General features: G+C 41.2%; 1 protein-coding gene across 1 annotated transcript in view; it reads left to right on the top strand.

Annotated features, from left to right (window-relative positions):
- The first annotated feature begins 212 nt into the window (after positions 1-212).
- HIVEP2 (HIVEP zinc finger 2) overlaps positions 213-21,171 on the top strand; it is a 660,129-nt gene continuing 639,170 nt past the window's right edge. The window contains exons 1-2 of the mRNA XM_044060075.1: positions 213-594; positions 871-957. The gene's annotated coding sequence lies outside the window, so the exon portion shown is untranslated. The remainder of the gene's footprint in view (positions 595-870; positions 958-21,171) is intronic.

Genomic DNA, 21,171 nt, shown 5'->3' with positions numbered 1-21,171 from the left:
GGAAGTGCTTGAACTTTCGCCCTGAATCTTCTGACACCCAGAGGGAGTGTGAATTCAGTGACGTCCTTGCTTGTTTCAGCTTCACAACAGGAAATGTTCATGGCCTCCCCTTCTTCCTGCTTTGAGAAAGTAGTACCATTTTTTTCTGCAGTAGAGCCAGCTGAGACCTACTTTCATATCAGCCCTCAGCTGCGGCCCAGTACTAGCACAGGAAGAAGATTGACGCTGCTGTCTACAGCAGCTGGCCAATCAGCTGACAGCTTCTGTATTCAAGCAGTGATGTGAGAAATATGATAATTTTTTCCCTGCTGAAGAAGTGACAGTGTGGGGAATACAGCTCTATTGTAATGGCTTGCCTCACAGAGCATGTCAGAGCACAGAATTGGGTTGAAAGGATTAGGATGTTTAGGCGTTCGTTTCCCCAGGGAGACTCCATTTGTCTAATGTGAAGGACATGCTGTCAGGTGGAAAGGGAATTTGTTCTACATATTGCTCAGTGATTCTGGGAATAAACGGCCTGTATATTTTTCCTCATTTTTTACTGGATTGAATAAACTGAACAAGTCCTCCTGCAAACACCTACAGGAAGTTGTGGTATGAGAGCTTTCTTTTTAACCCCTTGCTTTCTTCAGAAATACTTCATAAATGAAAGTCTGAAGCCAGAAGCTATTTTGCTGTAATGATTGTGAAAAAAGATATATATTAGTATGTGACACAGTATATGGAGATGTGAAAACAGGAAATATGTTTATGCTTGAAGAGAAAATGTGTATGCAGGGTAGAGCAGCACAGCTTTACTTTGTAACTGTTTTTCACGTCTTAAGTGGCAGCATGATGTCCTGACAGGTATTCTTATTTTCTGAAACACAGGTGTTCCACTTTGGCAGTTGGTTTATAACTGATGAAGCTTATTGAGGAGACGGTGCAGAAAACAGCTTCTTTGCCTTTGAGACCAGGGTAAGTTGGCAGAAGTTTTAAATTTTGAAAAAGCATGTATGCTCAAAATGTGTTACTGGTGGGAAACAACCACTGACTTTAGGACAGAACTGTGGTGGATTTGTGTGGTTGCTTCTTCCTTCTGTCTCTGCACGTCAGCTGTTTGGTCTTGGTGTATTTTTATGAACCACTGAGTTTAGCATAAGAGTGTATTTTCGTATTTCTTGATTACAAACTTATGAAAGAATTTATTTCCCCTGTGACTCCCACAGTGATGATATTTTGATTACTAGCAGGTGTTCTGTACGATGACATAGTATATTTGCTATTATTTAATGTAAGGATACTCTTGCATTTCAGGATTTTTGTAGTAAACTTAATAAAGAAGAGGATGACGTGCATAATTAATGCCATTGTTTTTCTTAAAATTGAGAAGGATTTTGATCTCTTGAGAAGTAAAATAAGCTCCCAAGTTTTTAGCAGACTAGAACTGTTCTGAGATGGAAGCATGTGAATTGTTGTGGTACAGTATTGTCTGTTGGCATGCAATTAGACCTTTGACATTTCCCATTTATTGTATGTATTCAGTAGTCACGTAGTCTGCACGTGTGCTTCCTCCTTTATTGCCATTTCTCTTAAAGACCAATAAAAAGAAAGGTCTATTTGTTGCAGTTTTTCAAGTTGATGTTGTCTGAGTTGCTGCAGGAAATGAAGAGTTAAAATGTTAGGGGGTGTCTACAAAGTAGTGACAATTTTGGAAAAGTTTCTTTGCTGTGGTCGTGATCTGTATAATTTATTTAGTCTATTTGTTTTCTTAAAACATATTTATATGCTGTTTACTATGAATAAAACATATAATAGTAGTTCACATCTTCAGTTCTGTCTAAATAACCAGCTCTGATGACAGAAGTATACCAGTAGCTTATTGCTAGGAGTAAAGTACTTGTTATAAGCATTTTTACTTTCTCTTTTGCATTTTACATGTTTTCTGAATTTTGCTGCCATTTTGAGGGTACCTGGAAAAAATGCTATTTATGAGTCAAATATTGAAGGGTGAAGCACCTGCCACATAATGGGCATTTTCTTTGTGTGGCCTTCTGTTCTGGGGTTGTATTTTTTACTGCTTTTATTTATTTTTACTAAAACTGCAGTATTTTATTCCTCTTTATCCTAACTAGTAGAACTTGTCTGGATTGACTCTGCATGTGTGTACTGTGTATCTTCTCTTTGATTAGTTTTGGATAGTTTAAATGATTTGATTTAAGTGCTAGTCCATGAAAAAGAAGTGTGGAGGGGGTTATATTTGATTCAGTTTGTTCTTTCCCTAAGTATTTGTACTGACTATTAATTTAAAGGCATCCTGGAGCAAAGTGATAGGTCTGTTTTTGAAAATTTGTTTTGACCCTGTACTGGTTGCTCAGCTGTGCCTTGAGGATGTTCTTCTGTACAGTGAATGCGTTCTGTGGTTAAGGGGCTCAGACAAAAGTAGATGGCAGTGCGCTTCTCTGGTAGGGGACGCTTGAAGATGGACTAGTGTTGAGTGGGGCCTGGAGAAGTTGGACAGCATCAATCCTCTCTTATTTTGCAGTGCACTGGCTGCTGGTAGAGAGCTGCTAATTCTGCACTTCCCTTTTCACTAAAACATAGGCTAAGTTTCCCACTTAGAGTTTCTTTTTTTTGTTTGTGTGTGTATGCATTTATGCAGAGTACACCAGCCCCCTTCTCGTCTCACAGTACACTTTACCACGCTGTTTTTATGTCCCACACTGCAGATTCCAGCACAGGTGGTGAAGGAATCATGACAGAATATTTTTTTTGGAGACTACCACTTGCTGAAATATTTTATTTTTTATTTTACATTTGTTTACTGGGAAAGTCAGACTGGGCATAGAAGCCTGTTTTCAACAGAGGCCCAGGCAGAAAAGCGTCCACTACAGTACATATAAATACACTACCAGAAATAATATTAATTCAAAACAGAGAGCATAATTAATTTTCAGGGAGAAAGAAAATTTCATACAGCAATAAGGAAAATTACTTAGTAGTACAAGAATACTGAACAGCATGTAGGGTTCTGTGATAAACAGAGTATTTTTGCAAAAGCATAACATTGTCTTAACCCAATGAAAGACAAAAAATAGTATTGTTCCTAACCTAATAAAAGACAGTACAACATGACACACACAAGATTAGACTATATACAGTAAAAAAAAGCTTTACATTCACAACAAGTCACATATGTGTTGAATGTATACATTGTTCCGTGATCAGTAGTGTGTGTTTACAAAAATGTAAAACTTTAACATTATTTTTACCTAATAAAAGACATGTTTTATCAATAATGTATTGGGGAGTGTTTGAGAATTGAGTCTTAGAGTAATACAAGGGGTGGTAGAGGAGGGGAAGATGGAGAATACAGTGAGAGAAAGCAGGGAGTGGGTTAGGGATGGGGTGGAGTAGTGTGGTTGTAGTAGACGTTCATCGTGTTTCATTGTTGCAGTCATTACACTTGGGTTATCCTGCTGGCAGGCTACCCGCAGTCGGCCTGAATTCCAAAGTCCTGGTCCAGTGTTGGTTGCTTTCGCCTCTTCCCTGACGTCAGTGCGCCAGTGGTATAAAAGATGCAGCCGAGGCCATTTTCTTTAGTCTTTCTTGCCGCGCGGTGCCCAAAGCAAAAGCAGTTCGCAAGTGCCGGTCGGCCGCCTCCTGAGATTTTCAAAACCGAATTTCAGATCCGAAGTCTTCATTAAAGCTAAGTACCCCGTTGGGGAAACTTTTTTCTTGTTCCAGACCGATGTCAGAAAAAGTTAACAATTGTATTTCTTGTGGGAAGCAAATACCTCATGAGGATTTTCATTCTTACTGTATTCCTTGCCTAGGCCCTGACCACGACGTTGCTAGCTGTCGGTTTTGTGCTAGATTTAACCAACGCACTATTACGCGTCAGTTCGATTTTGCATTTCATTACTTTGGCCAAAGATTTAATTATATAATGCCGTTGGAACAGCCGACAACCGGAGTTTATAAAAAGCGCAAGGAAAAGGACAGGCATCCGAGGTCCAAAACCAACAACGAGGCCTCTGCTAGGCCAGTCGCTGGTTCGCCAGTTCTCAGTGAGGCGCTTTCGCAGCCCCTGTCGCCCGCTACCTCAGAGCCACAGGCCGCTTCCGACTCCCACGTGGAGCCGACTAGGCCTCTGGATACTCAAGGTATTGGACATTCGGAAACTTTTCCCTCAGATGGGTCCAGAGCCGCTGAGCAGGCATCGGCTTCTGAGGGTGTTTTCAGACCCACACAGTTATATGTTAAGCCAACCTCAGCTTCAAAGGCAAAGACTAAAGCAGCTCTAAAGACAAAGAAACAAGTACAGCATTCTCCTGCACAGACTTCCATGCCTAAAAAACAGATGCTTAAAATGGCCGAAGACCTAATTACTTTGATGAGGGGTTCCCATCCCCCTCCAGATAAGAGGCCTAGGCAAGAGACAGAATATGAATCTTCAGATCAGGTTTCCATTTCCTCTGATTCCTCTTCTGAACAGGGATACTCCCTTCCTCCCTATGAGGATTCTGATGCTGAAGAGTCTATTCCTTCAGCCTCTCCTCCTGAGGATTATTGTTTTGGGGAAACCCTTCACACCATGCGGGACCACTTTCACTGGGAGAGTCAAGAATGCTCAGAGTCTAAGAAAAGGCTCGGAGACTTCCTTTTACTACCTCAGCACAGACCTCTTGCTATTCCACCAGTTCTAGACATAGTAGATGATGTATTTTCAGAGTCCAGCCTGTCTCCTGACTCTTTACCCCCTGCCAGACAGATAAGACAGGGTTCCAGATTCCCACAAATTTCTATATAAAAACCCTGCTGCTGACCCAGTAACTATATCTCAGGGTCCCAAAGGGGTCAAGGCTTCCACTGCAAAAAACCCTGTCCCCTCTGATAGGGATTTTAGGGCACTGGACAGGTGGGGGAAAAAGTTTACTCTTATGCTACCTTGGCTGTAAGGGCTTTAAATTGTCAGTTTCATATGCTTAAATATCAGCAAAATTTAATGTCACTGCTAAAACAGAAAACTTTGACAAATTCTGAATGTGCAGATAACAAGGAAATGCAGGATTTATTGCATGCAGCTGAACAAGTGAGAAAACATACTTTGCAATGTGGTTTTGATTCACTGGAGGCCTCTTGTACTGTCATTAGAAGGCATGCTTGGTTAAAGGAACAAAATCTGCCTGGTCATGTTAAAGCAAAATTATTGGATGCTCCTTTACAGCATGATACTTTATTTGGTGTTAAGGCAGAAGAGGTGTTGAAGAAAATGGAGGATAAAGCGAAATCTATGCAGACAATTAAGGATTTCTTACAGGTACAACCTCCCAGATTTAACAGGAACTGGCCTTCAAAGAATTGGTCCTTTCCGGTGTCAGACAGGCCACAAAGAGGCAGATACAGATGCCCTAGAGGCAGATCCCAGCCCCAAGGCTCATACAGGCCTAAACAATGGCGTACCTCTACCTCCAAAAGCGGAGAAGACAAATCTCAGCCATATAGAAAACAGTACCAATGACTTTCCTCTGCCAATACCAAGCACTTATCTTTTGGCAGCTCCCTTAGGGGGAAAACTAGCACTTTTTTCACAAAATTGGCATACAATCACCCAGGACAAATTGGTCTTAAATATAGTGTCCCAGGGCTACAGGTTCCACTTTCACACCCTGCCAAAGGCAAAAGGTATGCCAGACCTGCCACAAAATCAATGGGCAGAGGCACAAAAACAAGTTACATTCCTCATGGACATGAGGGCCTTTCAGCGAGTACCACAGCAAGAGCAGGGACACAGATTCTACTTAAGACTATTCCTGCTACCCAGAAAGGGCAAAGCCTGGAGACCAATACTGGACATGTCTATTCTAAACACTTTTCTTTACGTTCCAAAATTCAAAATGTTGACTTTGCAGCAGCTTCTGCCCATGCTGGGCAAGAAGGCTTTGCTTGTAACTTTGGACCTAAAAGAGGCATACCTGCATGTCCCAATCAGATAAAATTGCAGACGATACCTCACTAGCGTTGTCACCTCACAGCAAGACATTGTCCCGTTCGATTCTCAGTTAGAGCGTCTACTGTGGAGACATGCGTGAATGGGCATTCCTTCGTTGCAGGTTGTGCATTAGGGCCGGCAACTCAGCACGTAAAAGTCTACTGCCAATCATTAGCGGACCGGAGTTCCGCTGTGGCGACCCCTAACCGGGAAAAGCCAAAAGACACAAAAACAACCTCAGATTCATAGCTGGATCAATGCACTACCAATTCTCTGCACTGCCCTTTGTCTTATCTACTGCGCCCAGGGTCTTCACAAAATGCCTGGCACCAGTAATTGCTTTCTGCAGACAAAGAGGAATTCAAATGTACCCTTACTTGGACGACTGCCATATTCAAGCAGAGAACAAAGACATTCTACTGAAGCATCTTGCGTTTCTAAAAAGATTACTAATTTGCCTAGGGTACATGGTAAACGAAAATAAATCAAAACAAGTACCCTCTCAAGAGAAATATTCCTGGGTGCAAGCTTAAATACAACTGCCCAGATGGCTTACCTCACGCCAGACAAACAAAGGCAACTGACTTCTTACTTTGAAATGTTGGCAACAAAGACCCAGTTATCTGCAAGAAAAATTCTGCAGGCTTTGGGCTTCATGGCTTCCTGCATTCTACTAATTCCGTATGCAAGACTGCATATGCAGAAACTACAATGGTATCTAAAAAGTGTTTGGACTCAACATTGCCACAGCCAGGAAACGTTACCCTCATTCCCTACCTGCAACAGGAGTTTCGATGGTGGGCACAGGCCTGTCAACACAACAAGGGACAGCCATTCACTCTACCCGCGGCCAGGAAAACACTAACAATAGATGCATCAGATTATGCCTGGGGGAGCCCACATGGCAGGAAAATGTATTCAGGGAGCATGGACAGCAAGCCAAATGCATCTTCATATCAATCAAAAAGAGATGCTAGCTGTTCAGAATGCCCTGACAGCCTTCAAGGATCTACGTCATCCAGGACAACTGCTGGTAAAGACAGACAATACTACAGTCATGTGGTACATAAACAAGCAGGGAGGCACACATTCCTAACCCCTCTGCAGACAAGCCATGACTTTGTGGGACACAGCATTGACTTATCAAATTCACCTGCAAGCACAATTCCTGCAAGGAAAGACAAATACTCTGGCAGACGAATTAAGCAGAAATCTCAAGGATCCTCATGAGTGGAAACTAGATCCACAAATCTTCAGCATGATAACAAGGAAATGGGGATGCCCAGACATAGATCTGTTTGCCTCCCCACACAACTGCTAACTACAGAGATACTGCACAAGGACATATCACAAACAAGCATGGAAAGTGGATGCACTATCATTCATCTGGAAAAACCTTACAGTATATGCCTTTCCTCCACTGCCTCTCCTCCCCAAGGTACTCCTAAAGGTCAGACAAGAGAAGCCAAAAATGATATTGATTGCCCCAGACTGGCCACGCCAGCACTGGTACCCAATCCTAAAGAGCTTGTCTCAAGGCCCAGCCTGGACATTACCCCAAATTCCTAATTTGCTGACCCAACAAAACAATCAGATCCTGCACAGCCAGCTCAGAACCCTAAATCTGGCTGCATGGCTGATTATTTAACCATTCAGAACACACCTCTCTCTAAAGCAGTTATGGATGTTATTTTGGAGGCCAGGAGGCCCAGCACCAGAAAATCTTATACAGAAAAATGGAAGAGATTCTGTGCTTGGAACCAGGCACAAGGATTGGATGCACTTGTACCAAATATTCCTCAGATTTTACAATACCTAACTAAGATGCTGGACAAAGGCCTATCCTTCTCATCAATTAAGATCCATGGCTCTGCCATTTCAGCTCATTACCATACGGATCCACCTATTTTTTCACATCCACTGCTAAGGCAGTACCTCAGAGGGGCCAAAAACATAAGACCTCCAAGGAGAGCTCCAACACCTGCATGGGACCTCAATTTTGTCTTGGAAAAGCTCACACTGCCTCCTTTTGACCCAGCCAATACAGCTGAGATAAAATACTTATCATGGAAAACAGCTCTGCTCCTAGCAATAACCTCAGCAAGAAGAGTCTCGGTGTTACAGGCATTAATGGCTGTGGAACCTTTTATTATTTTCCATCCGGACAGGGTTTCTCTAAGGACAAACCCAACATTTATGCCTAAGGTAGTGTCCAGTGTGGCTCTTAATCAAACCATTCATTTGCCTACCTTTTATCCAAACCCACAGAATAAGGGGGAGAGACTTCTGCATTCTTTGGACATACACAGACAGCTACGCTTCTACTTGGACAAAACTAATGCCTTCAGAAAGACTGAGCAACTCTTAGTGGCATATGCTGCAGGATTGCAAGGAAAAGCTATTTCAAAGCAGACTATTTCAAAATGGATAGGCCACTGCATTCGTTTCTGCTATTCACAACATGGCAAATCAGTGCCTAAGGGCATTAGGCCACATTCAACCAGAGCAGCAGCCACTTCAGCAGCCTTCCTCAGAGGAGTACCAACCAAGGACATTTTGGAGGCTGCAACTTGGACTTCAGTGCACACTTTTACAAAGCACTACCACTTATCTCTCTACTCTAAATCCAGAGCAGGTTTCACCACTGCAGTTCTGCAGGGCCTCATAGCCACTCCTAATTCTATCTAGGCCCAGCCACCCAACCTCAGCTTTGGGATTCAACCCAAGTGTAATGACTGCAACAGTGAAACACGATGAACATAGTACAGTTGTGTACCTACCATAAATGTAGATGTTCGAGTGTATTCACTGTTGCAGTCCAGGTTACCCTCCCTCCATCCCCCTTTCATTGCTGGGACTTACCTGTACTTCTCTATTCTATACAACCTATGTGGTGTATTTGCTTGTAGATGAAGGTAATGTTTATGTTAGTGCTGCTATTTTATGAGCAGAATTTTTAGCCTACCCTTTTGGGGGCACCTGACATCTGGGGCAAGAAAAACTGAAGAAAATGGCGTTGGCTCCGTCTTTTATACCCCTGGCGCACTGACGTCAGGGAAGAGGTGACAGCAGCCGACGCCAGACCAGGACTTTGGAATTCAGGCCGTCTGCGGGTAGCCTGCCAGCAGGATAACCCAAGTGTAATGACTGCAACAGTGAATACACTCGAACATCTACATTTATGGTAGGTACACAACTGTACTGTGTAGAGGGGGTAAGTGTTGTATCTTGGCGTGGAAACATTGTAAAATTCTGCACTGTCTGCCACCTTGTTTTGGAGCTGGTAGTGAATAGAATGTTTACTAAATTTAGAAAAAACACAAACAGCCCAAAAATGTATAACTTTTGCATGTTAACTTGAATCTGTGATCTGTAGTCTTCTGAGACATGGGAGATTGGCTTGTCTTCGAAGAACTTATTTGATATGATTTTCCTTGACAACATCTTGCAGTGTAGGTTATTAGTACTGGGATTTTGTCTACAGTGTCCTTTTTGAAATGGAAACTCTACTCTGGGAGTTTGGATGCCTGCAGTTTTTGTTTGCAGTATGACTTGGAGAATTCTGTGTAGTGTGCTCAGTACCATTGAGTAAAAAACGTGTCTGTAGTCATGGTGCTGCAAACTGCTGCCACAAGAACTGGACTGGAATATGTCACAAAGAACAAACTATTTGCTGCAGTGGTATTGCAATTAATGGTTACCTGGGTGGAGTTCTTATTAGCTGCATTTGTAGAAAAGATTAATTTGTTAACTTGTCAGGTGAACTGGCACAATTAATTCATTTCAATGTGTTAACCATGGTGATAGATCAATATTTGTAATCTCTGCAGAAAAAAGTTTGAATTTTGGCAGTTTGCCTAGATTTGGGCAGCTTCAGCCAAGTACAGCATTAGTATTAAATTTAAACTGTTAAAATCTTTAATTAGCCTCATTTATACACCTACTTGTTTGAACATTGGAGGGAGGAGGAGGTAGGACTAACTTTGTTATTAGCTATGAAGGCATGCTGGTTGCAGGATAAGGTATTTCTTTTTTTTTTCTTTTTTTTTAAACAAGAAACATATTTATTAAATTATTATTTATGACATAGGCAATCATACAGTTATATAAATGAAAACAAACCATACTGACATATTTTCGTTTGCAGACATTATACATCACTATTCCCACTTCCAATTGTTTTAGCTCTGTTACTGTATTCACTACTTCTAGTACAGTTGGTTTACATTTTGATTTCCATTTTCTAGTAATTGCTTTTTTGGCAGCCACCATAACTAAACTCAGCAAGGCCTTACTATGTCTAGGCAATTCTGATTCTCTGTCATTGCTCAATAATCATGTCCTTTTTGTTACACCAATTTGCTCACCCAGTATTTCAGTTAGAGTAGTGTGCAAGGAATTTTTAAGTCTGACAACTCATTGCACTCCCCAAAAATGTTTCAAATCACCTCTTTCTTCCCCATTACACCTCCACATTTGCAGTCTTCTTCTTATTTCACCTGCTCCTGTTAGGGGTCACCACAGCGGATCATCTGTTTCCATTTCTTCCGGTCCTCTGCATCTTGCTCTGTCACACCAACCACCTGTATGTCCTCTCTCACCACATCCATAAACCTTATCTTAGGCCTTCCTCTTCTCCTGTTACCTGGCAGCTTCATCTTTAGCATCTTCTCCTGTTACCTGGCAGCTTCATCCATAGCATCTTTTTCCCAATATACTCTGCATCCCTCCTCAACACATGTCCAAACCAATGTAATGTTGCTTCTGTGGCTTTGTCTCCAAACCTTCCAACCTGGGCTGACCCCCTACTATACTTATTCCTAATCCTGTCCACCCTCGTCACACCCAGTGCAAATCTTAACATCTTTAACTTTGCCACGTCCAGCTCTGACTCCTGCCTTTTTGTCAATGCCACTGTCTCCAACCCATATAACATAGCTGGTCTCACTACCCTTTTGTAGACCTTCCCTTTCACTCTTACTGGTACCCGTCTGTCACAAATCACTCCTGACACTCTTCTCCACCCACTTCATCCTGCCTGTACTCTCTTCTTCACCTCTCTTCCACACTCACCATTACTCTGAACTGTTGATCCCAAGTACTTAAACACATCCACCTTTGTCACCTCTACTCCCTGCATCCTCACCATTTCTCTATCCTCCCTCTCATTCACGCACATATATTCTGTCTTAGTCCTGCTGACCTTCATTCCTCTTCTCTCTAGAGCATATATCCACCTCTCCAGGGTCTCCTCCACCTGTTCTCTACTCTCACTACAGATGACAATGACATCTGCAAACATCATAGTCCACGGGGACTTCTGTCTGATCTCGTCTGTCAACCTGTCCATCACCATTGCAAATAAGAAAGGGCTCAGAGCTGATCCTTGATGTAACCCCACCTCCACCTTAAAAGCATCCGTCACTCCCACCGCAGACCTCACCACTGTCACACTACCCTAGTACATGTCTACTGTTTGGAGCCTGCTTGAAGCATAAAATACCTCTGTAAATACTTCCAAGCAAAGATCCTAAATCTTCTAGACGTTGTTGCATATTTGGGAGCCATACATATTTATTTATTTATTGATTAATTGATTTTATTTTATTTTATTTAACATTTGTTTACCGGGAAAGTCCGTCCTGGAACAGAGCTAATTTTAGCAGTGGCACAGGGAGAAATGCTCCAGACGTATTTCTTTGTAACGTATATCCTCTCATTGGTTTTTTTTTTTGTGAATTGCTTATCCAACCTCTCTTCCCAATCCTTTCTAACCTCCTCTGATTGATTCCTATAGTTATCATGCAGTATATTATATGCCCTACTAATAATCCCTTTTTAACAGCAGCTTCAGGTCTAGATTGTACTAAAAACTCTACCACTGCTGGTCCTTTGCTTAGGATCACCCTATTTCCTTCTCTTTGGCTACCACTGCTAGCAATCCTTGATAGGGAAGGTGATCTCTAGCCTGCAGTCCAAGTAATTCTTGGCCTCTTCCCATTCTATTACTTTCCCTCTCTAATTATTTGCTCCCAATACCTTGGCTCCTTTACTAGTTTTCTGCAGTAAATTCTAGCCCTCTGTTTCTCTGTACCCCTAAATGCAGTCATTCCTGTCAGCAGAATCTCCTTTCTCCATCCCTGTGTTGGCTTAGTTCTTAGAAAGATCAACTTATCCCACTTGACTCTTGCCCTGTTCCTCTCTCGGATAAAATCCTTCAACTTTTTATTAATCACTATCCACAACTTCTCCTCAGGTTGATAAAAATATGCCTGACCTGTGTATAAAACTAAAGGGACTAAAAGCAGTTTGACTGATTGTATATTGCTGCCCATATCCGTAAAACACAACTTGCAGTTTCTCCGTTTTTGTATTATCTTTTGTTTATTCACTTCCTGCATATCCTTCTGATGTAACAGAATATTTTTTAGTCCATACTCCTTGGTTCTTCATTTTATCATTTCCCTATGAATATGGGTTTTGCTGAATCAATTCATGTGTGAGTAGAGTTTACAGCTGTTGCTTTTGTTTTGTATACATTAATCTTTATATCCTAAAAAGATTTGAAACTGACTCAGAATGTTCCACGACTCTGTAACGTCTTTTTCTGGTTTTATCAACTATAAAATAATATCATCTCCAAATAAAGCCAACTTTTCTTGACTATCATACCAATTGTCTCATTTTCTGAGTCCCTTGTTTTCTTTGCCAGTGGTACTCAACGCAATGCAAATAACAAAGGGGAAATAAGAAACCTCTACCTGGTTCCTTTGCTCAGACGTAATTTTTCAGAGAGGAATCCCCCACTTTAATTTTCTCCTCCGATCCCTCATGTGTCTTCCTAACCAGTCTTATAATTTTATCAGAGAATGCAAATGCCTCCATTTCCCTACTAATAAAATACCAGTTTACTCTGTCAATGCTTTCTCTGCATCAAGACACACTAACAACAGTGGCATTTTCTTGGATTCTGCTTCCCTCTGCATCATCATTGTTCTATTAATGTTGTCAAATGTTTATGTATGTCTTAGCTTTGAAGGCTTTCTGCTTAATGCACTGCAAAGATAGAGTGACAGGTGCTATTTTTTGTTTCTGTCCAGTGCAAAAGAAGTCAGTGGTTTCTAATCAGCTCAAAGTTTACAGCTGCTGGAGGCTTTTCACAGCTTCCATAACAAGGATGACTGCAACAGTATTGTCAGTGGGTCAGAAAGGTTAAAAATAGTGTTATAAAGGATGAGAATATGACTTAAGCATGATGATGTTGGTTGGCATTATGCTTTGCAAAGAAGCTCTAATTACCAGGTGAAACCAGTAGAACTATTTGTTCAGCATTTTTTGATATTGTTGTGTTTTTAACATTTCAGTTTTAGTCCACTTGAAAAACAATCATTTTACGAGGGTTATCCAGTATTTGAAGTTTTTTTTAGTACTATTGCAAGGATAGTAGGAGAGGGTAATTTACAGGTTTTTTTTTTTTTTGAGTCTTTCCTCACATCACTGTCAGCAGTTTCATGAAGCAGATTAGAATGCAGACTTATAGTCATTAGTAACAGAGAGAAGGACTTGCAAATGTTGAGTAGAAAGAGTAAGAGACAAGGGTGAAATGGCTAAGCCCTAATGTTTTTCAGCAGACCAGCCTCTGACACCTCTTCCATCTGTAATCCTCCAATCGAAACGGTCAGAAAGCCCGTCTGTATGTTGTAGGGGAATAAAGCTGTGACTGTAGTCTATATGATCTGAGAGCTTGGATGCCTGGCAGCTGGATGGGGTAAGGAGAGAGTGAGTAGCTGACATCATTTCACACGTCCTGTTGACAGTTGAGCAGTGCATCCTGCTGCAATACCAGTAGCTACTGGAAAAGAGGTGCATAGTATGCAGCACTGGGTGCTGGGAAAGATTCTGGTAGCCTTCACGGGTTGCATTCGTGTGCACGAATGCCCACAGAGGATGGCACAGCAGGCCATTTCTTTGGCAAGTCCACATGTTAGTCACTTGGGGGAGTGGTTTAGGCAATACTGAGTAAAAAAAAAAAAGCCCCAATTGCTGCTTTGATGATGCCTTCCTTCAGTTGACAGCCGCCCCACAGAGTTAAAAATGGGTAGCTCAGTCACAAAAGGGATGATGGCTGGCAGAAAAGAGGAGACAAAGATAATATCAAAAAAGCTGAACATGTAGTGAAATAAAGATGCTTAAATTAAATGGTTTTGAGAAGTATTTCAGCAGGGGAGGGGGCAAGGCAAAGAAGCATGATTGGTGGATACGATGTTTGCTTGCTTTGCAGAAGCATCTCTGCAGTGAGAATTCCTTTTATTACATCTAGTCTTCATTTACGTCATGTTTTTAAGCCAGATTTAGTAAAGAACAACAGTAGAAAACAGTACGAGTTGAAGATGTTGCTAGTTTGAAGGCATACCCTGTGGACTTGGTAAATGTGCATTTTTTTTTTATTGTTTTCAGTGTAGGTGAGAGCAATTTGCACTTTCAACATACCAGCAAGGGGCTTATTTACATGTTGTGGAATTTCAGCCTTAGTCAGACTTTACCGTGTGGTCATTACTTCCGTAATCTGCTGTCCATCCCATTTTGTGTTGTGCTGCTTCATGTACGAGACAGTCCAGCAGTGCAGGCTGTACAGTTACGCGGCACACTACAGTTCTTTCTTCTGTATTAGGATTTTCTTCTGATACAGTCATTCCTTGACATTAACTACCTATTAGTCTCGACATACTACTTTTATCACCACTCAGATATTCATCTTTGAAGTGATACTGCTGAAACTTCATACAGAGCTGCATGCTGCAAATGTGGTATTACCTTTAAGACATACCTGGAAGAAACGTCTCTTCTTCATGTTCATGCAGCTTCCTCACACACATAAAATCAAACATGGTCAGAAAACAGAAACACTGGATCACAGATATGATGTAATACATAACAGGATGGGAACCGGATTACTGATGATGAAGCCTTTTGCTTGTCTGTAACAAATATTGTCAGATGAGAGCATTGTTGTGAAAACATTCTATACAGTACCTTCCCATACTAATGCACTGCAAAAATGATTGAAACTTTATAGCATATTACACTTGTAGCCACCTGCTCTGTTAAAAGACTACAAAAGGCCTCACAGACAATGGCGCAAACATACAGTAGATACAGTAAACTCTCAGTTAACGGAAACTCAAGTAACCAAAAAAAATTGAAGAAATACAGTGCAGTTTCCATTTGTTGAACTTTCTGCCCCCCCCCCCCACAGAAATATACCTTATGTTTTTAGAGTTTTAGAGTTTTAAAAAGGAAGATAGGGATACAGTCCCTCTCTCCCCATCCTAAGAACAAGTCAAACCAAACAAATAGTATAGGGTACAGTATTAGTCAGGCCTGTTTTTAATAGTAACTCTAAAGCAAGCAGAACCTACAGTTATCCGGCATCTACAATCCCCATGGGTGCCGGTTAACCGAGAGTTTATTGTACCTATGTACTCATTAATCAGGCTCCTTGAGACCCTTACTGTGCTTTCAATGACCAGTTCCTTTTAACAGCCATGGCACTGGAGGATATGTCTGAGAATAAGTGGCCAAGGTTGGGTATCCTAATTAACCTTTTGAGAAAGGTCTCCTATTGCCCTCCAGTGCTTATGAACTCAGGGGCATGATCTGGAAAAATTTTGTGTACTCCAGTCTAGCACTGCTCATGTACAGAGATGCATAGTGGAAGTACCTCTTTGTAACCAGACATTGCACCATACTGTGCTATTTGTCTGTCTGTTACATTTTAATAGTCAGGTTGTTTTTACTGGGCAGAGCTGATTTATACAGGGAACCCGAAAAGTTCAAGAATTAACAGGGCTTTTGAATGGTGATTGATAATCGCACACTTCTAAAAGAATCTAGTTAAGAGTTTTCATGGTCGTCAGTTGCTGTGACATCATACCAAGATTTAGAAAGTTGATAACCTCTTATTTATTTATTTATTTTTAACTGACTGTTTTATTGTTGGGATGCATGCAGTATGTAGGCTTTGCCTGTCTTGCCTTTGGCTACCCAGTCCTTTTGAGCTGTTCCATACCCTTTTGAATTATCGTGTGGATTCACATCTCCCTACCAAATTCAAGAAGTTTGTTGCAAGGGCTCAGAAATCTCTTAATGAAAAAAATACCATCTTCCATTTAGGATAAACTGTGTATTCTGCCCAGCTACCTGTAAGGACCCCACTGTCCTGCTCTCTTGTTGCCTTCGTTCTACTCCTTCATTGTGTCCATTGGCTTCATCTGCACCTGTGTCACACCACCAATCTCTCCTAGTGTCTAATGAGTAAACATTCAGCATTTCTTGTTATAGTACTACTCCTTTTCCTCCATTACCCTGTCAACCATTTTGGCCTTCCTGTGGATGGTATGCAGTTGTATTATATGCTTTCTCCATAGGATCTTCAGAACTGCATACGATGTTTCACAGTTTTCCAGATACGTCTCACCAACACGTAACATAATGTGAGTAAATAACTTCTAAATCCTTTTTGTAGCCGTCTTTACTAGAACCTGTATGTTACCTTTGAGTTTTTACATATAAAATGCTTACCTTGCACTTACCTTTAGCAAACGACTGTTGCCATGTCTGTGCTCATTTGTAGAGAAATTCAAGGTCCCATTTTAAGTTTCTCTTCCACTATAGGATTGCGTCAGATTTTTGTCTCATTTGTAAATAGTTGTCTGTTGGTCATGCCCTCCAATATACTAAGAATATGTTAAGCAGTGTGATAGTTGCATTATTCCACTGGTGATTTCCTTTACCTGATAGCCTTTTTTAACTGTCAGTGTTTTGAGTACCTCTCCTTGGCCATTTCTCCACACATTTGTAAGGTTTCTGCAGTACAACTCTTACTTCAGCTTGCCAAGTAGTATTTTATGTGGTACTGAAAAAAGATGTTTATTGTACTTTTTCACTTTTACTTTTTTTAACTAGTATAAAATTTGTAATTAATGTAATTATTGTCAATACCATTTTTTTCTTATGCTGCAACATTTTGTAAAACTTTTCGATCTGTGGAGCCTTTTTGATCTATTCTTGGCTGGAAAAAGGCAACATTTATCCAGACTGACGTTTCCAGTAAACAAAAGCAAATGTATGAATGAATTAAATTATTAAAGTCCAGGTAGATCACATTCACTGACATCCCTCATTCAGCTCTGCTGTTACCCAATCATATAATTGCATGTCTGACAGGGTGCTCTTCCTGGAAGTGAGGCCTCATTAAATTGGGACCTAAACTGGTTCCTCTTTTGAAGGGCCTCAAGTTTTTCTATTAGGAACATGTCTGTCACCTTTCTGGCCATTAATGTCAGGTTTAGTGGCATTCTTTCACCGACTGATCAAAGTTGTCCTTATGTAGTGTTTCTGTAAGGATGTTTTCCCTTTCTGCTCATGATGTAGGATCTGGTCAGTCTGCACCTGGGAGACTGGGCTTTCTTGTCATAATGAGTTTTTTCCTTCCCGCAGCGTGTTGAATGTGTCCACCAACAAGTTAACGTACCTCATCCACTGATGTGTCTGTAGGGCAGCAGTTATCATCTGCCTATACCTGATTTTCCCCAAATGTCTGCCTGCAGCTTGACTACCAGTACGTTTGTTCACTACTCCCCTTCTGCCTTTCCCGTATGTTTCTTCTTCTTTCCTCTCCAACTGCAGGATATCCCATCTTTTAAACAGAATGGCATTCCCCCCTTTCCATTCATGTGAGTGCTTAGGATATACTAGCCTTGAATTACATATTCCATTCTTTCTCTTTTGTGTTGCTTAAGTCTCTACAGTACTGGATGCTTCATCTTTGTTGGATTCCATTGTAACCTGCATCTCCTGTACAATCAGGCTGCTAGCATTGTTCTGCATCACTGTACAGTTTACTCGCATCTTTTCTTACTGCCCCCCCCCCACCTTATGGGGCATCCTTCACGTTTGCATCCCTTTTTTGTTTACCCCCACTTCTGTTGTGTCCTCTGACTTATGCTCCTTCATAGTCCCTTTGATTTTCCCATCTTGGCATAGCTCTTGAACCTCACTTTCAGCAGCACTGTTCCTGTTTTACTGATATAGAGCCAATCCTCACCATAAAACTCCTCCTTAATTTAGGTTATTGATTGTTCCTGTTGCTGCAACCAAGTATTGTAGTCCGAGTCTTTCCTTTTTTTGTGTATTGACTGTATGTTACTGTAGGTTCTTTGAGAAAACCACTGTAAACCCAGGCTCCTGACATCTGTGGCCATTCCTGTGCCCTCCTGGCTGCTATCTCCACTGTCCATGCTGCCAGGTTACTGATCTCCCATGTGGAACATGATGTGGGACTTGTCCTATTCCTCTCTCCTTCTCCTCTGCCCTGCCCAGGGTCAGTCCTGATTGTCTTAATTTGTGGCCAAACTATCCTGTTTTTAACCTCAAAGGTTCTGATCCTCTTGCTACGGAATCCTTTTCCTAACCTGAAACCGGTTCTGATCCCCTTGCTATGAAATCCTTTTCCTAACTTCAAAGGCCCTGATCCTTTGCTATGGAATCTCTGATTATTTGTGTCTTTGCTAACTGCCTAACATCTCCTCTCTCCACCCTTGGATGTCTTACCTCCCTTTTGCATCTTACTGACTAACTACTAGCTTTCCCTGTTCCCTTCCTCTCCTGCTTTGTGTTACCATTCTCCACAATGACCATCTGTATTTTTTTGCCCACCCCTCCAACCTTCCCTGGGAACTCTTATGCTATTGCTTCAGGACCTAATTTGTTAGGTCCCACATCTACCCTCTTGTATTAGCCTCCTTCTTTATAACCCCGGAACCACCTCTTACCATACTCCTCCAAATTTGCCATAATGAATTGAGCATCCCTTCCATTTGATCCTTCACCTTTGCTATGTCCTTTCCTGTAACTTTCTCACTTCCTCTCCCTACTTCTTTTCCAGTCTGTCCTGCTTCAGCCCTTTGCCTACTACTTATATTCTTTGCTTCTACAAGTTCTGCCCCTAGGATGGGTGCTTGAAGTGGCAACTTCTGCACTGTACCACACTTGCTTGACTATGCTAAGTATACCCCATTCTCCCTTCATTTTTGGTATCCCGATCTCATGTTTTCATCCCGCCTACCAGTTTTTTGATTTCCTACATTTCTCCTTCCCTTTCAGCCTCTCTGTTCTCATACCCTACACAAGTCATTGACTCATACTACTAACAAACACCAACTCCCAGTCCCCCACACTTCTTCTCTTGCCTTATCTACCTATAACTCTATGTTAGTGATCTACATCATGGCATTAAAAAATACAGTTAAAATCTGATCTGGTAAGGCCTGTATGCGGGGGCACATTTAGCCTGTCTTGTCTTTGTCTGGTTCATTCACTCATTGTCACTTTCCTGTCTGCAGTAAACTGGAACAAAACTTCTGCCCTGCACCTATGCATATATCCTCTTGGTTGCATGCTGTAGTTCACATTTATATATGAGTTCTGCCAGATGCTTCTGTAAAATGTAAACATCTTCTTAGTGATAATTTACACAATGTTAAAACTTTCAGGTTGTAATTTCAGTGTTGTGTGGAAATATCCATCTTAATCTAACTCCTCCTATGGAAAATATTGTTTTCTATCAGTCCTGTCAGATGGAGTGATTTCAAAGCAGTTACGCTGGTGTATGTCTTTGCACACTGCCTATAACAAAGATCCCCCTTCTCATGCAGATTTTTCTCTCTGTAGTCTTGAGTTAGTTGCTATTTCTGAAACCTGGCTGGAACCTCACATTCTTGACTGTGAATTCTTACTACTTGAATTTCAAACGTTCAGACAGGACTGTAGACGTAAAGCTGCTCAGAGGAATAGCTGGTGTTCTGCTCTGGATCTGTCATCTACCGCCTGTTGTCATCTCACCAAACTCTGGCAATAGCTTGTTGCTTCTGATCAGTTCATTTGCATCCGCTGTCTTCATGTAGATTGAGTGTATTCTGCCTGACTGCCCAGATCATGCAATGGTTGTTGTCCTTGCATTCTGTGTTGCTGTCCTAGTGCTTGAGTTAATGGACCTACATATGGGATGCATGTACCAGAGAAGGGAAATAAGTACGCTTGTAAAAGGCAGATTCCATACAGGAACTTCCATGACCATTGTTTGTATTGTTTAAGGCTAGATCTTTACACTCTTTAATGACCAAGCCTAATTAAGCTTGTTACTGGAGCTAACAAAATAGATATCTGAGGCAAACTAAATGGCAGCTTTACAAATCAACCTGGCTTTCACAGCAGCTGTTATGCTGCAGGATTCCTTCCATTCCTCTCTGGGCTGGTTTCTGCTGCACATTCTGTGTACAGATGCTGCTGTTAATTATTTTTATTCATCCTTATTGGATGTCCTAAACAGTATGGCTCCCGTGTTTAGATGTAGAGTAAAGGCTAAACCTTGCCAAGAATTATACATGTGCCATCCTGGTAAGATATGAGGTAAACTGTGGAAAAATATTTGTTTTCTGGGTAGAAATTTGAGCACAATGTACCATTTTCAGGCTAAGCCCAGACGCATAAAGTAAATATGAATGAAGAAGTAGGAATATTAATAAATGAGTTATAACAGAGAAGTCAACAGTGTCTATTTACATGCAGATAAAGTTGCTTCCAAACTATAAGGACATTAAATCATCACAGTGAATAAATATAGCACACTGAAGTAGATGCTCTGTGTAGTAGGTAACAGGTACATGTACCTAGGTAAAACAAAAGTCTAACTCCTCACGTACCATAAGTATGGGAGGCCATTTTTTTGATAATTCAAAAAGAGAAGGCATAGTTTTTTGAACTTCAGAAGGTGACCCTTACATGGACCTCATTAGTTCTGGCAATTAGTTAATCAATTGTTTCACTACAGCAGAGAGAGAGAGAGAGAGAAAATATAAACACTTCCCTCACATTTCACAAAGTGCCATTTCATAGGAGTTAATTTCCTTTTCCTTCTTTGACTGGAAAATCCCTAAATCATGAAATCTTACTCTTTTTCCTCCTGTTTTCTCCGCTCATCGTGAACTTTGTCAAGAAATGAATACTAGAGCTTAAACCATGTTCCGTAGCTGCTCATTTCATTTCCCTTTCTGCAGCAACAATCTGTAAACCTGTCATGACTGCAAAAGGTGAAGTATGTAACATGTTTTGGAACGTGGTGGTTGTGGTTTCAAGTT

The sequence above is a fragment of the Protopterus annectens genome, chromosome 1.part0, assembly GCF_019279795.1.
Source record: "Protopterus annectens isolate FY-2018-M chromosome 1.part0, PAN1.0, whole genome shotgun sequence".
NCBI lineage: Eukaryota > Metazoa > Chordata > Ceratodontiformes > Protopteridae > Protopterus > Protopterus annectens.
This window is presented reverse-complemented; position numbering and strand designations above follow the sequence as displayed.